Here is a 15190-nt window from a genome sequence, read left to right on the forward strand (position 1 = left end):
AACCCTCATCGCAAACTCGATACACAAACCCTTGCTTCCCTTAACCTTGTTCCCTTCATCAACCAAAACAAGACTGCCCGCCCACCGCCACCGGATCTGCGACCACCAACACCTGCCATCACCCTCAAACCTCACCACAACCGACTGCCTAAGTCGGCTGCCTCGTGCATCAGTCGATCAACCCTGACAAACCAAAATTGTAATACTACGTTTTATGAGTTGTTGGGTACTCTATCGAGTAAGGCTTACTCTGTCGAGTAAGTGAGTTTTTCATTCTGGCCAGTGTTCTGTCTGATGGGTACTCAATCGAGTAGGGGCAACTCGATTGAGTAGGAGCTACTCGATCGAGTACCTAAGTTACTGGATCGAGTACGTGGGTTTTTAATAGCAACGCGAGAATGATATATAAAGTACTTATCAACAGTTTCTTTTACTTTTTACTTCATTCTAAATATTTCACACAAGAGAACAAACTACGTTGCATCTTCTCTCGCATTGTTATCAAATCCAAAGGGGCTAGAGTCGTCGGATTGCAGAGTTCTTTACACCTTTGAGACCGTCGTATTGTGGGTAAGATCCTAGTATAATTTTTATATTGTTTCGTTAATTTTGGTTAAACCCTAGTTGGGTAATTTGGGGTTTTTTTGGGAGTATTATTGGTATTAGATTGTGATTGTATGATTATATGTTGATAGGAGGTGATTTTGTAGAGGAGCGTTTCTGATCTGCTGTTGTGTCGATTGTGGTGATTGCTTTCCAGGTAGGGTTTCCTACTCAGTTATTGTTTACATGATAATGAGATGGGTGTTGGTTAATGCCATTTGTTTATATCGTAATTGAATTGGTATTGTCGATATTGTAATTGGTTGTGGTTGTTTGTCTGTGGTTCGCGAGGTGCGCCCTCGGCTGAGTGGAGTCACTTGAGGGAGTGCTTCACGCCCTTGATTCGCCCCTTGTGGAACTCGCCACAAGAGGGGATGTACACATTAAGGAACATGGGTTTTCGCTCGATAAAGATGAGCGGGGCTTAGGTGGGAACGGCTGCGGTCCCCCACTGGCGGAGTGGATTACTAGTTCCGACTGGTAATCTGGCAGGGCTAGACCTTCAGGCTAGCCAGGTGATTGGTGATGTAACAGTGTTGGAGAATTGTGTTTGTGCATTGCTGTTGTATTGTCTTATATTGTGTATGCGGAATTGACCCCGTTTAATTGTTTTAAAATCTGTGGTGATCCATTTTGGGATGGGGAGCTGTTATTGAGCAGGTATGATTTGGATGCGCGAGGGATTAGCTGGGCATGAGTCACCACGAGTCATCTAAGAGTCTTCCGTTGTTGTGTCGAACATTTATTTACTTTAGTTGGTTTGGTTTTTGGAACAGTTGTATCGTACTTGCAGTTTTGAGTTTTGGCATGTAATCACTTTAAACTTATTTATTTAAAGTACGATCTTTGATGATCTATTTGATATTCATTGCCTCGGGTAACCGAGATGGTAGCACTCTCATGCATTAGGTGGTCTTGGTAAGGCACCTTGCTGTATGGGGGTGTTACAATGTGGTATTAGAGCGACGGTTTTAGAACTCGTAACTAATGAATCTAATGAACTTAGAGTGTAAAACTAAAATGAATCCGGGTAGGAGTTGTTAGGAGCTAATGCAAAGGCTTGGGAGACGTCCTAAAGTCACGAACTCACCTTACAACTTTGAACCAATCACTATGGGGTGTCATGGGATAGCTATGTGTTTACCAACGTTCATATGAATATGTTGGATGAATGATGTGTGGTTGAATGTAGGATGTGGTGGACAAAACGTGAAGGTAATTGTATATGATAATATGATCGTGGTTAAGCATGTTGTATGATGACATGATTTATAACGAGGTAATGTAAGTAACATGTGAATAGGAGTTGTTGTATACGTATATTTTATTGTTGTAAAAATTTATAAAGTTAAAGGCATGCGGGTAGTTAGAAACGTCAGCATGACTCGATCGAGTGGGGGTTAACTCGATCGAGTGGGTTTATGACAACGTTGGGTAGTAGCTGCTGTTCTGTGAAACTCGATCGAGTAAGAGGAGTACTTGATCGAGTACGTATGTGACTCGATCGAGTGTGTTTTTACGTCAGTTCTGGCCAGGTTATGGAGTTAGGGAACTCGATCGAGTAAGTGGAAAACTCGATTGAGTGACCTCTACTCGATCGAGTGGATGTGGTCACTCGATCAAGTAGGTGCTGTGTGGGTTATATTTGTTTTGAGCCGTAGGTGTAACACCCCCATCTACCAAGGAGCCTTAACAAGACATTCCCAAACAGATAAGGGCGTTACCATCTCGGTTGCCCGAGGAACAGTAATAATCAAACGTCGATAGAAGAACATTACAAATGATTAACCAAAATAAAAGATACAAGTCGTGGCAACTATCAACTATGTGAAGCTATCTCTACCATGACTCGTGGAAGACTCGTCCCTCCAAGCACCCAGCTATGATCTAGACATCAACCTGCTAAGACCGACTGCTCACTATAGCATTCATTTTAAATTAATTCCACAACGTTTATATTACTACTTTAAATCATTTATATTACTCAACAATGTAACAATTCAACTACTTAACAACTTTGCTAACAAAAGGTTAATCAACTCGGATATGAAATATAACAATTCGATGAATTTTACCAACACTTGCCAACAATTATTCAACAATTACTAACAATTACTCGAAACAACTACTCAAAATAAGATAAGATTGTCATAATTTGTCATTTCCCATGCGACATTACTCTTCCCCTCTTAAAAGGAACTTCGTCCCCGAAGTTCACCTTCGAGACGAAATAGACCATTACACGAGACGATAAATTTGTAATACCCCCATGCTCCAAGTGCCTTACCAGGACTACTTAAGGCATGGGAATGCTACCATCTCGGTTTCCCGAGTCAATGTATATCAAATAGACAATAACGAAACTTAATTTAATAAATAAATTTAAAGTGATACATGTCCAAACCAAAATTGTTAAAAGGAAATACAACTGCTCCAAAATGCTAACTCAAATAAAGTAAATAAATGTTCAAAGCACAGCGGAAGACTTCTAGACATCTCGTGATGACTCAACCCAGCTATCCCAAGCGCATCCATCTCATACCTGCTCAATAACTGCTCACCATCCCCGAATGGATCACCACAGTTTTCAAAACATTTAAACGGGGTCAGTTACTGATTACACAAAAACAATACAACAGAACAATACACAATCACGCAATCTCCATCAAAACTCCACACACCTGACTACACACTAAAGTGTGTTGTCCTGCCAGAATACCCAATTGCAACAAGTATTCCACTCTGCCAGTGGGGGACCGCAGCCGTTCCCACCTAAGCCCCGCTCATCTCATCCGAGCGATAACCCATTTTCCTTAATATGCACATCCCCTCTGTGACGGGTTCCACAGAGGGCGAATCAAGGGCGTGAAGCCACTCCCGCAAGTGACTCTACTCAGCTGAGGATGCACCTCGAGAACCACAGACAAATCATCACAACCAATCACCTTATACAACAACAATTACCAATTACCAATTCCAACACGATATGAATCAACAACAATAAACAACCATTAACAACACTATGTAATCAATAACCGAGTAGGGAAACCCTACCTGGAATAAGCAACTAGGAGACCTTCACAACCAGCTAATCAGTAATACTCCTTTACGAAACCTCCTCCTATAATCACATATTCATACAATTACCATGTAATCAACATAACTGTCACGGCTTTCGCAACCTATCAAAAATAAACCAACTGGCTCCACTAAAATATAGTAGAGGTAAGTCGGATATCATACTCCATAGGGAGGCTATTATATCTATCTACTAATCTAGTCCGTTAGGCATCAAACTGGGTGTTTTGATTTGATTTCTAATCAACTAAATGAGATTAAGGCAAGAGAAAATGAGCAATATGAATAAAGAGAAATAAATTGTGATCAAATAAAGAGAAGAAATATTAGGAAGTCGGTTCACCATGGCAATTAATCAATTCAGTCATAAATAACTCGGACGGTCTAATGTGAGAAGGGTAAGGAAAGGTCCTCTCGGTCCACTTTCTGCCCTAGAAAACAACTCACTTAACTCTCGCCCTCATTAGTGTAGTCTACTATTCATAACAGGTCTATTCATTCCAATCTCTCGATCTAGCTCTGAATTCAACCGGATTAACTAGTTTAGAAGCGTGCACTAAACTAAGCGATTACAATTATATTGTTATAAAACAGTTCCCACAATTAAACCATCTATTCTATTTACAACATCATTTATTCACTATCATGGCTCCCCTACCCCTAACATAAAGAGATTTAACTACTCATGCTATTGATGAAACTAAAAACAACAATGGATAAAATAGCAAGAGATATGATATAAGGATGATAAAGACGAAATAACATAAATCTAATAACAACAATAATTAAAACAGTAATTAAAAATTAAGAATAGAGATTAAAGGATTGCAAAGAAGAATTAAATAGAATTAAGAGAATAGAAAGATTACAAAGTTTAGAATCCGGCAATGAGAACAAAGCAACGTACGAGGGAGAAAAGAGGGAGAAAAGTGTCTGCTTAAGAGTAATTGGGTGTCTGCTTAAGAGTAATTGGGGACTGATTAAGGAGTAAAAAGTGATAATTAAACCTAATTACGTCTTCCCTTATATAGGGAAGATATTTATTAGCAAAACTAACATATTATTTTTTCTTGCAAAAAAAAAAAAACTAAGATATTAATTAAGGTTAACACGAAATAAAAATCCCGTGTAAAAAACAAAGTGTTCGATCGAGTGAAATGAAACTCCTCGATCGAACATTGTTCCAGCAAATCTCCTCGATCGAACAGAAAGAACGTTCGATCGAGGAACCTCCAAATGCCACACTTCGATCAAGTTTAGCAGGGACTCGATCAAACTCTATTGACCACCAAATCTACTCGATCGAACTCTATTGACCACCAAATCCACTTGATCGAACAAAGAAGCCTTCGATCGAGTGTCCAGCTACTGAAACAGCTCGTGTTCTTCATTGGTTAGCTTTCGAGACTCCTTCACGCTTCCCGAGGCATATTACTTCCACTTCAAACCATCCATATCCATAAATGCATGCTAAAAGGACTGGAGAAAGGCACGATTCCACTACTTTCGGGTCCGTTCCTGCAAATAAGGCAAACCAAACCAAAGTAGCCTATTCGGGGCATTTTGCAATACATAAGTACGAGAATTACATGAAAATGCGTGCATAAGAGGCCAAAAAGGACTATATAAAATGCACGTATCAAATCTCCCCAAACCGAACCTTTACTCGTCCTTGAGTAAACTAGATGATAACTAATGGAACGGATAAGAAAACTCAGAGCTAGCTATAAGTTATCCACTTAAACCGTTTTAATGCAAACAAAACTGACACTTATAGCTACAACAATCAAGCGCAAACGAGTTGTATGATGTCTATAAATAAGCTGAATTGTCGAACTTGCAAGACCTTTAAAAATGCACTCTCAGGGGTCACTCTTCTCTCATAAAGCAAAGGGTAAGCATATGAGTATAAGAGAAGAATAAATATAGTCGCTCACCTAAACTACGACCTACATAAACATGCTTGCAGATAAAATGATAGACAATTCTAATCACCATACATACATTCCAACCAATCAATGTCTGTCACAGCCGAGGGCTTACAAAAATTATGGGAAAGTGAGGCAATGGGTAAGAAAAGGCAAAACAATTATGGGATTGTGAGGTAATAGTCAAGCTAGCTACCTAACAAAACCATACTAAACAAATCCGATTCTTACTAAAATTAAGCACAATTTCCCTTCATTTGGCACAAATACTCACTAACCAATTCATATATACTCCTCATAAAATATAGATAAGGCATAGGAGTGAAACCGTCTCAACAATACAAACTTCTCTTTTTTTTCTCATTTCACACGGTTCTTTTTTTTTTCTCTTTTTCTTTCTTTTTCACGTTCTTTTTTTTTTCATCTTCAATTTCAACACATCCTCCTTTTTCTCTTTTCTACCAACTCCAAAATGATACAATACGAACCAAACTTTGATCAATAAAATATATACCTCAAAATACACTAAACTAGCTTGACGGGCATGCTAAATTTGGATGCATTAAGGGTAAAAAAGGCTAATTTTGGCTAATGTGGAGCTAAATGGGTAGAAATGAATTAAAGGGAAAATTGTAAGCACCTCCCTGCATGTGACACCGACCACAAACCCGAATGTATGCAATCAAAAAGCAATCGAATTTCATAAAAGTGCAAATTAGTGAACATGTTATGCAAGGAGAATACTACTCTCAATTCCTACATGAACGAGTCATAAATGACACCTGTTATAAGGCTCTAAAAACTTAGAAATTTTAAGTAGTTTGCCAAATTTATTAGGTCAAGTCTATTTGCTCAGTTGTATTTTTAACATTAACTCGTAGATTATGCTCATGACAAAGCTAATAAAATGACAGTTTGTTGCAAGGCTTAAGTGAAATGACAAATTATAGTGCAATATCATCACAGAAGTCTACCGTTCCGAGTTGACCTATATGCAAAAATAAACGTGAAATTTGTTTGAATTTTTGAATTTTTTGAATTTTTTTTCATTATTTATTTGAAATTAAAAAACAATGCAAGCAGAAATTAAGTAAACGTGAATGCAAAATAGATGCACATGCAGACTCAAAGGATGCATTACCCTCCCCAAACCAAAAAGAACAACGCCCTCGTTGTCCTCTAGCACACCAGTAGAATATATGGGGAACGGGAAAAGTAAAAGCATATGTAAATGAATGAAAGAAATACAATAAATGGAGATGAAAAAGAAATAAAAGCAGAAAATACTTACATTATGTATGAACTTCCCCAAACCAGCCAGAAAACTTGGGAAGTGAGTAGACCAGTAGCTACTCGTCAGCCGCCTCCTCCTCGTCAACCACAGTGTAGGTGGGGTCACTCTCCTCCTCTCCTCTCCTCCGCTGGCGACCACCAGCAGCGAGGTCAGCTTTGACCCTCTCCTCCCTCTCAGTTGTGTCCTCCTCGTTGGCGGGCTGTGGGTACCCCTCCGCCGGGTACCGGTAGAAATAAGGGTGTGGCCAGCCCTCAGGAACAGGACGTCCTCTCCTCATGTGGTACTCATATAGAGGGAACAAGGCAAATCCCTGATCCCGCTCTATACGAGCCACTCTGCTGCACATATCAAGAAGCAAAGCGTCACGACGCCCCTGGTCCATGACCTCGGGCGCCTAAAAAATGGGAGGTGCAACAAAATTAGCCGGTAGAACCTCCCATTTTGATATGTGCAGCAGTGGGTGAAAAGGTGAAAGAGCAACTTATAAGCAGTGGGTGAAAAGGTGAAAGAGCAGTCTTATAAGGGGTACTCATATAGAGTTAAACAGTAAAAAAGAAATACAAGAACTCCCTGAGTCAGTCTTATAAGCAGTGGGTGAAAAGGTGAAAGAGCAAAACAATTCTAACATCACTTGTTGATACGTTAGGTCTCTCATAGAGGTCAAACCCGACATCCCAGTCCCGTTTAGTAACTCAGCCACGGGCTCAAAAATCCCCAATTTTTCTAAAGATAAACGACACAAAAAAATGGGTAGAAGTGATGTCACAGTCCATCAAATGCATAAAACAAGTACAATGAAGCGGGTTAATGAAGCGTATCTGTGAAAACTCAGGTAGAGGATCCAAAGAGGTGTCGGCAGTGAACTTGGTAGCAGCTCGAAAACCCGCACCCCCCCCCCCCCCCGCGAACCTGAAGCAGAAGCCGCAGCAAGGGCGGCAGCAGCGAGACCGGGAGCACGAACAGAAACAGGTCTCGGGATTAGGGCGGAGGGAGTGATTGTGACAGCGGGTGTCAACACCGGGATAGGGACGGCAGCAGTGACGGTCGTAGGGACTATGGTGACAATAGCAGTAGTAGTAGTAACGGGGGTGGTAATAGTAGCGGTGGTGACGGTGGTAGCAGCAGGGACCACCGTCTCAGTAGTGGACGGAACAATAGTGGAACTAGAAGCAGAAATAGTACTACTATCCATCCTAACAATCACAAGATAAATTCTAATCAAAAGCCAATTAAGACAATCGATTTTTCTCCAATTTGAAATTCTCGAAACCCTAATTCGAAAAAATCAAGCACAAAAATGCAATTAAATATCAAAAAAAGGGGAGAGAACTTACTTGCGATGATTACCCAATGAAATTGATCAATTAAAACCAACCAAAAATGCGAATTAAACGAATTAAACCCGAATTTCCGCGAACCCTAACCCCGCAATCAACTTCAAACTAGTCGAAATTTCAAGGGGCAAATAGGGGGGGATTGATTTAATTGATGCCAAGAAATGATTTTGGGTAAATAGATTGGTAATTAGGGGAAGAAAATGGAGGTTTCTAAGGGATTCAATAAGGTTTATCGAGTAAAGGAAGAAGAAAAGTTGAATTATGAAATAGAATAAGGGAAGAATGATACTCCCTTGTGTATTATTAGTGAATGTTACTCGGTCGAGTGATTTGAAACCACTCGATCGAAAGATTTCCTCGCCATTCCGCTCGATCGAGAGCTTTGATAAAGCTCGATCGAATGCTCTTCCCTTGGTCAACAATCTAGTCGATCGAACGCTGTGAAGGTGTTCGATCGAGGACTTTTCCTTTGCATTTTACTCGATCGAGTACAAGGCAACTCGATCGAGAACCCCTGAAATATGACAATTCGATCGAGTACAGTAGACCACTCGATCGAAAGTTTTACCTGGGCAATTTGCTCGATCGAACACAAAAAAATGTTCGATCGAGGGCTTTTCTCTGGCACGCATCCCAATGGTCAGACATCTTCCCCAAACCTGCATAAAAATACAGAAAATACTTCCCAAAAATACCAAATTCACAACAGCAGTTTATATTCAGTCTTCCGCTACTTAAAACTAACTAATCTACGCTAGTGTCTAAAATCAATTTAAAATGTCTAACAAATAATCAAATTACAAAAGTTTTTACAACGGGACATCTCCCCGTTTATCTTTCGAAACACTTCAATAGCCCAAAAGAGGGCTTCTGACTGGAGGAGGTCCTTTCAGCATCGCGGACCATCCTCTTTGATCTCCATGAACTCGAATGAGTTGAAGAAGAGTAGTTTGCATCCACATACGCCTTCACTTTCTTCTTCTCTTTGTCCTGCTTTCTCTTGTCATGGCTCGTATCCTTGGCATCTTCATTGTGAGTAGGCTTTAATTTCACTGTACTTCTATCACTGGGATCTCCAATTTCCACTCCACCTATACCTTTAACAACAGAAACGACAGAATGGTCCTCCATATTGCTCCCAATCTGGGGCGGAGGTGTTAATATAGCAGCGCATGACTCAATATTATCAATTGGAGTGTCCGTGTCAGGGTCGATAGAGGGTAGTGCATTGCAGGGCTGGACTTGCATAAGGGCCCTATGAACGCTAGACTGGTAAAAAGTTAACTCTTCATCGCCTACCTGAAAGGTTAGAGTCTTTCCCCCGACGTCTATTACTGCTCGAGCGGTAAATATGAATGGTCGTCCTAAAATTATAGGAGTGTAAGTGTCTTCGGGGATGTCCAAGACTACAAAGTCAACGGGAATAAAGAACTTCCCGATCTTAACAGGTATGTCCTCTAAGACACCTAGGGGCCGTGATAAGGTATGGTCGGCTATCTACACGGTCATGTTAGTACAATGAAATTTAGTCAAACCTAGTCTCTTAGCGAGAGACAACGGTAAGACACTCACACTAGCTCGCAGATCACATAATGCATTATCGACTAAATGGGTCCCAATATAACATGGAATAGAAAAGCTACCCGGGTCAGACAATTTAGGTGGGGTCTTATTTTGAATTAGGGTAGTGCCCACTTCAGTCAAAGCCACTATCTCATGATCATGTATATGCCTCCTACGTGTTAATATTTCTTTCATAAATTTCATATAAGAGGGCACCTGGGTTAGCAACTCAGCCAAGGGAACATTAACGCGAAGACTCTTTAAAATTTTGGCAAATTTACCGAATTGTTGCTCGGCCTTTTTGTTCTGCAATTGCCTCAGAAATGGGACCGTAATGGGAATAGCTAGTCCTTCATTCTTTTTCGCCAAAGAATTATCATAATCAGCATCATTTTTACTCGATCGAGCATCATTTCCCTTCGATCGAGTAACTATCTCAGTAATTGTACTTGATCGAGTACTTTCATTCACTCGATCGAGATCCTCCATTTAAACAGTGCTCGATCGAGCACTCTTACCTTCTCGATCGAGAACATCCTCTACAATAGTCCTCGATCGACTACCTGAAATCAGTCGATCGAGGACTTTTCTCGGGGTCAGCACTGTTTCGTTCGGAGACGACTGTTTCTGCACATCAACTTCAATTTCCGGGTCTAATTTATCACTTTTAGACGGCATTTTAGGTCCCTCATAGGAAAGAACACTCCTCAGATTAATTAAATTTACCGTCTCATGATGTTTCTTGTTAGGCTGGGACGGTAATGACCCGTTTGCCGCGAAGTTTGATTGGTGGCGAGTTGAACTATTTGTGATTCAAGTGACTTAATAGAGGCATCTTTCTGTTGGTCACTCTTCTGTAATTGGATGGTCAATGATTGTATCATCGACTTCAACTCAGCTACATCACTTATGCCACTAGAAGAGGCACCTTGTTGCGGTGGTGGAAAACATGGAGGCTTTTGAAAGCCTTGTTGTTGAGCTTTGTGAGGTGGTACATAAACTTGTTGTTGCTGCAGTGGAGGTGTTGGATTCAAGACATTTTGACTAGTCCATCTCAATTTAGGATGGACTCCAGCTTGGTTGTTGTAATAGGAGCCTCATTGCCTATATTGTTGAAAGGCATAAACCTGCTCCTTCTCAGCTAGACAATCCACAGCAGTGTGACTGTCATCACCACCACATCTCTCACATGAGACGGTTTCTTGTCTAGTCAACAAGTGAATTGTCTGTTAATCTCCTGCGTTTTACAACTCAAATTTATCAAACCTGGCATTCATGGCTTCCAGCTGAGCCACAACTGCACTATCAATATTAGAAACCCTTCTAATGTCACCTCTAGGATTCCCATATTCAACACAATGGGTGGCCAGCTCTTCTATAGTTGCCCAACCTTTGTCATCATCAATCTTCTTTTGAGACCAACCGTTGGCTGCAACATCCAAAATAGCACGGTGGTCATCATACAACCCATTATAGAACTGGTTGCATAAAAACCACTGATTAAACCCGTGATGAGGAACAGTTCACACCAATTTCTTAAACCGGTTCCACGCTTCATACAAATTCTCATCTGGAGTTTGCTTAAAACTCGTAATGTTCCCTCTCAATTGATTACTTCTTTGTGGAGGAAAGTACCTTTTGTAAAAAGCGAGAGCCAAGGTCTCCCAATTTTTAATTCCAGTTGCAACTCTATCAAGATCAGTTAGCCACTCTCGGGCTCCATCAGTCAAAGAAAAAGGAAAAAGGACTTCCTTTATATTATCTTGCGTCACTCCCTTAGTAGCGGGAATGGTAGAACAGTAATCTGTAAAGACCTCCATGTGCTTCCTCGGGTCCTCACCAACTACTCCACGATACAGATTCCTCCCAACTAGATTGATATAAGATGGCCGAATATCAAAAGTATTGCGATCTTCTGTTGCAAGGTTGAAACCTTTAGAGATGGAGTCAGCTGTAGGCTGGGAATGACTGGCAATATTAGGCATCTTCACAGATATAGCTGCAGAAATAGAAGTATCTTCTTCAAAAGACTGGTCTTCTTCAAATGTAAAGAGTTCAAGATCACGGTCAAAAGTACTCAAGGCTTCCTTTTGACGATTCATTCTGAACAAGCTTTGTCAATGGCGAAAAGTCCGCTCCGGTTCAGGATCAGCTGGTACTAATTCTGACCTGTTAGACCTGGACATACACAAAACTAAGAAGGAAAAATAATAAGAACAGCCTCAAGGAATTAAAAATCCCTTGAGACTAAGACAGACGAAAAATAACAAATAAATAGGCTAATTGCCTTCCCGGCAACGGCGCCAAAATTTGACACGACTGTCGCAACCTATCAAAAATAAACCAACTGGCTCAACTAAAATATAGTAGAGGTAAGTCGGGTATCGTACTCCATAGGGAGGCTATTATATTTATCTGCTAATCTAGTCCGTCAGGTAACAAACTGGGTGTTTTGATTTGATTTCTAATCAACTAAATGAGATTAAGGCAAGAGAAAGAGAGCAATAGGAATAAAGAGATATAAATTATGGTCAAATAAAGAGAAGAAATATTAGGAAGTCGGTTCACTATGGCAATTAATCAATTCAATCAAAAATAGCTCAGACGGTCTAATGTGAGAAGGGTAAGGAAAGGTCCTCTCGGTCCACTTTCTGCCCTAGAAAACAACTAACTTAACTCTCGCCCTCATTAGTGTAGTCTACTGTTCATAATAGGTCTACTCATTCCAATCTCTCGATCTAGGTCTGAATTCAACCGGATTAACTAGTTTAGAAGCGTGCACTCAACTAAACGATTACAATTATATTGTTATAAAACAGTTCGCACAATTAAACCATCTATTCTATTTACAACATCATTTATTCACTACCATGGCTCCCCTAATCCTAACATAAAGGGATTTAGCTACTCATGCTATTGATGAAACTAACAACAACAATGGATGAAATAGCAAGAGACATGATATAAGGATGATAAAGACAAAATAACATAAACCTAATAACAACAATAATTAAAACAGTAATTAAGAATTAAGAATAGAGATTAAAGGATTGCAAAGAAGAATTAAAGAGAATTAAGAGAATAGGAATATTATAAAGTTTAGAATCCGACAATGAGAACAAAGCAACGTACGAGGGAGAAAAGAGGGAGAAACGTGTCTGCTTAAGAGTAATTAGAGACTGATTAAGGAGTAAAAAGTGATAATTAAACCTAATTACGTCTTCCCTTATATAGGGAAGATATTTATTAACAAAACTAAGATATTAATTAAGGTTAACACGAAATAAAAATCCCGTGTAAACAACAAAGTGTTCGATCGTGAAATGAAACTCCTCGATCGAACATTGTTCCAGCAAATCTCCTCGATTGAACAAAAAGCACGTTCGATCGAGTAACCTCCAAATGCCACACTTCGATCGAGTTCAGCAGGGACTCGATCGAACTCTATTGACCACCAAATCCACCAAATCCACTCGATCGAACTCTATTGACCACCAAATCCACTCGATCGAACAAAGAAGCCTTCGATCGAGTGCCCAGTTACTGTAACAACTCTTGTTCTTCATTGGTTAGCTTCCGAGACACCTTCACGCTTCCCGAGGCATAGTACTTCTGCTTTAAACCATCCATCTGCATAAATGCATGCTAAAAGGACTGGAGAAAGGCACGATTCCACTACTTTCGGGTCCGTTCCTGCAAATAAGGCAAACCAAACCGAAGTAGCCTATTCGGGGCATTTTTCAATACATAACTACGAGAATGACATGAAAATGCGTGCATAAGAGGCCAAAAAGGACTATTTAAAATGCACGTATCAATAACCCTCCCAAAACCCCCAATTCTACCCAATTAGGGTTTTAAACAAAATCAACAAAACAATATAAAAACTATACAAGGATCTTACATACCCTTGACACGACGAACTCAACGGCGTAAAGAACACGATGATCCGATAACCTTAGCTTTTGGTATGGTTTATGTTTGTTTTGGTACAGTTACTAGTTGTTTTGAGTCGGTTTGAGTTTTAGTTGGGAGTTTTGTTTTGAGTTTTTAGTTGCGTTGTTGTGTCGTGGTAGAGTTAGTATGTTTTGTTTTGTGTATGGGTTGAACTTCGGGGACTAAGTTCTTTTTAAGGAGGGAAAACTGTAATACTACGGTTTTCTATATCTATGGGTACTCTATCGAGTGGGGCTTACTCTGTCGAGTAAATATGTTTTTATTCGAAACAGTAGTCTGCCTGATGGGTACTCGATCGAGTACGTGTGACACTCGTTCGAGTAAGGGGCACTCGATCGAGTAAGTCACTTACTCGATCAAGTAAGTTGGTCTTACGAGTTGTTTTAGCCGGGATTTGATAATGTCACACTGCCATCTCTGTAAATAGAGATCCGAGACACTGTCCCTTTCTCTACTCCAGCTCTCCATGCCTCAATATCAGGATCCAAAGTCTGTTTCCTGCGAATATCATCATAAAGAACTCGTTCCACTGTCAAGTCACCTCTAGCATCCCCTTTCTATATCACATGTATCCCCATCTTCCCCACGTCATCTCTCAACCTCATCAAAGACATAGCTGTGCATAGAGAATGCACACTCTTCCTGCTCAGCGCATCTGCAACCATGTTTGCCTTCCCTTCATGGTATATAATATCAAGGTCATAGTCCCCTATCAGCTCCATCCACCTCCTCTGTCTCATGTTCAACTCCTTTTGAGTGAAGATTTACTTAAGACTCTTGTGATCTGAAAACACCTTAAAGGTCGCCCCATAAAGATAGTGCCTCCAAATCTTGAGAGCAAACACAACTTCACCCAACTCCAGATCGTGTGTCAGATAGTTCTCCTCATAAGGCTTCAATTGCCTAGAAGCATAGGCAATTACGTTCCCATTCTGCATTAACACACAACCCAAACCATTCTTTGAAGCATCTGTATATACCTCAAAGTTCTCACACCCTTCAGGTAATGCTAAGATTGGAGTTGTGGTCAAACGCTCCTTTAATGATTGGAATGCCGCCTCACAAATTTCATCCCAACGAAACCCGTTCTCTTTCCCCATTAACGCTTTCACAGGTCTGGCTATCTTAAAAAAATCTTTCACAAACCGACGATAGTACCCTGCCAAACCCAAGAAACTACTGATCTCTGCCACATTCTTCGGTGCTTCTCACCAAGTGACTGCCTTAATCTTTTCCAGATCCACAACTACACCCTTCTCGGAAATCACATGCCCCAGAAAGGCAACTTCCTCGAGCCAGAACTCACACTTAGACAACTTTACATATAGCTGATTGTCACGCAAAGTTTGTAACACCAACATCAAGTGCTCCTCATGCTCCTCCTTAGTCTTGGAGTAGACTAAGATGTCATCTATGAACACCACCACAAA

Source organism: Silene latifolia, chromosome 11 (genome assembly GCF_048544455.1).
Source record: "Silene latifolia isolate original U9 population chromosome 11, ASM4854445v1, whole genome shotgun sequence".
NCBI lineage: Eukaryota > Viridiplantae > Streptophyta > Magnoliopsida > Caryophyllales > Caryophyllaceae > Silene > Silene latifolia.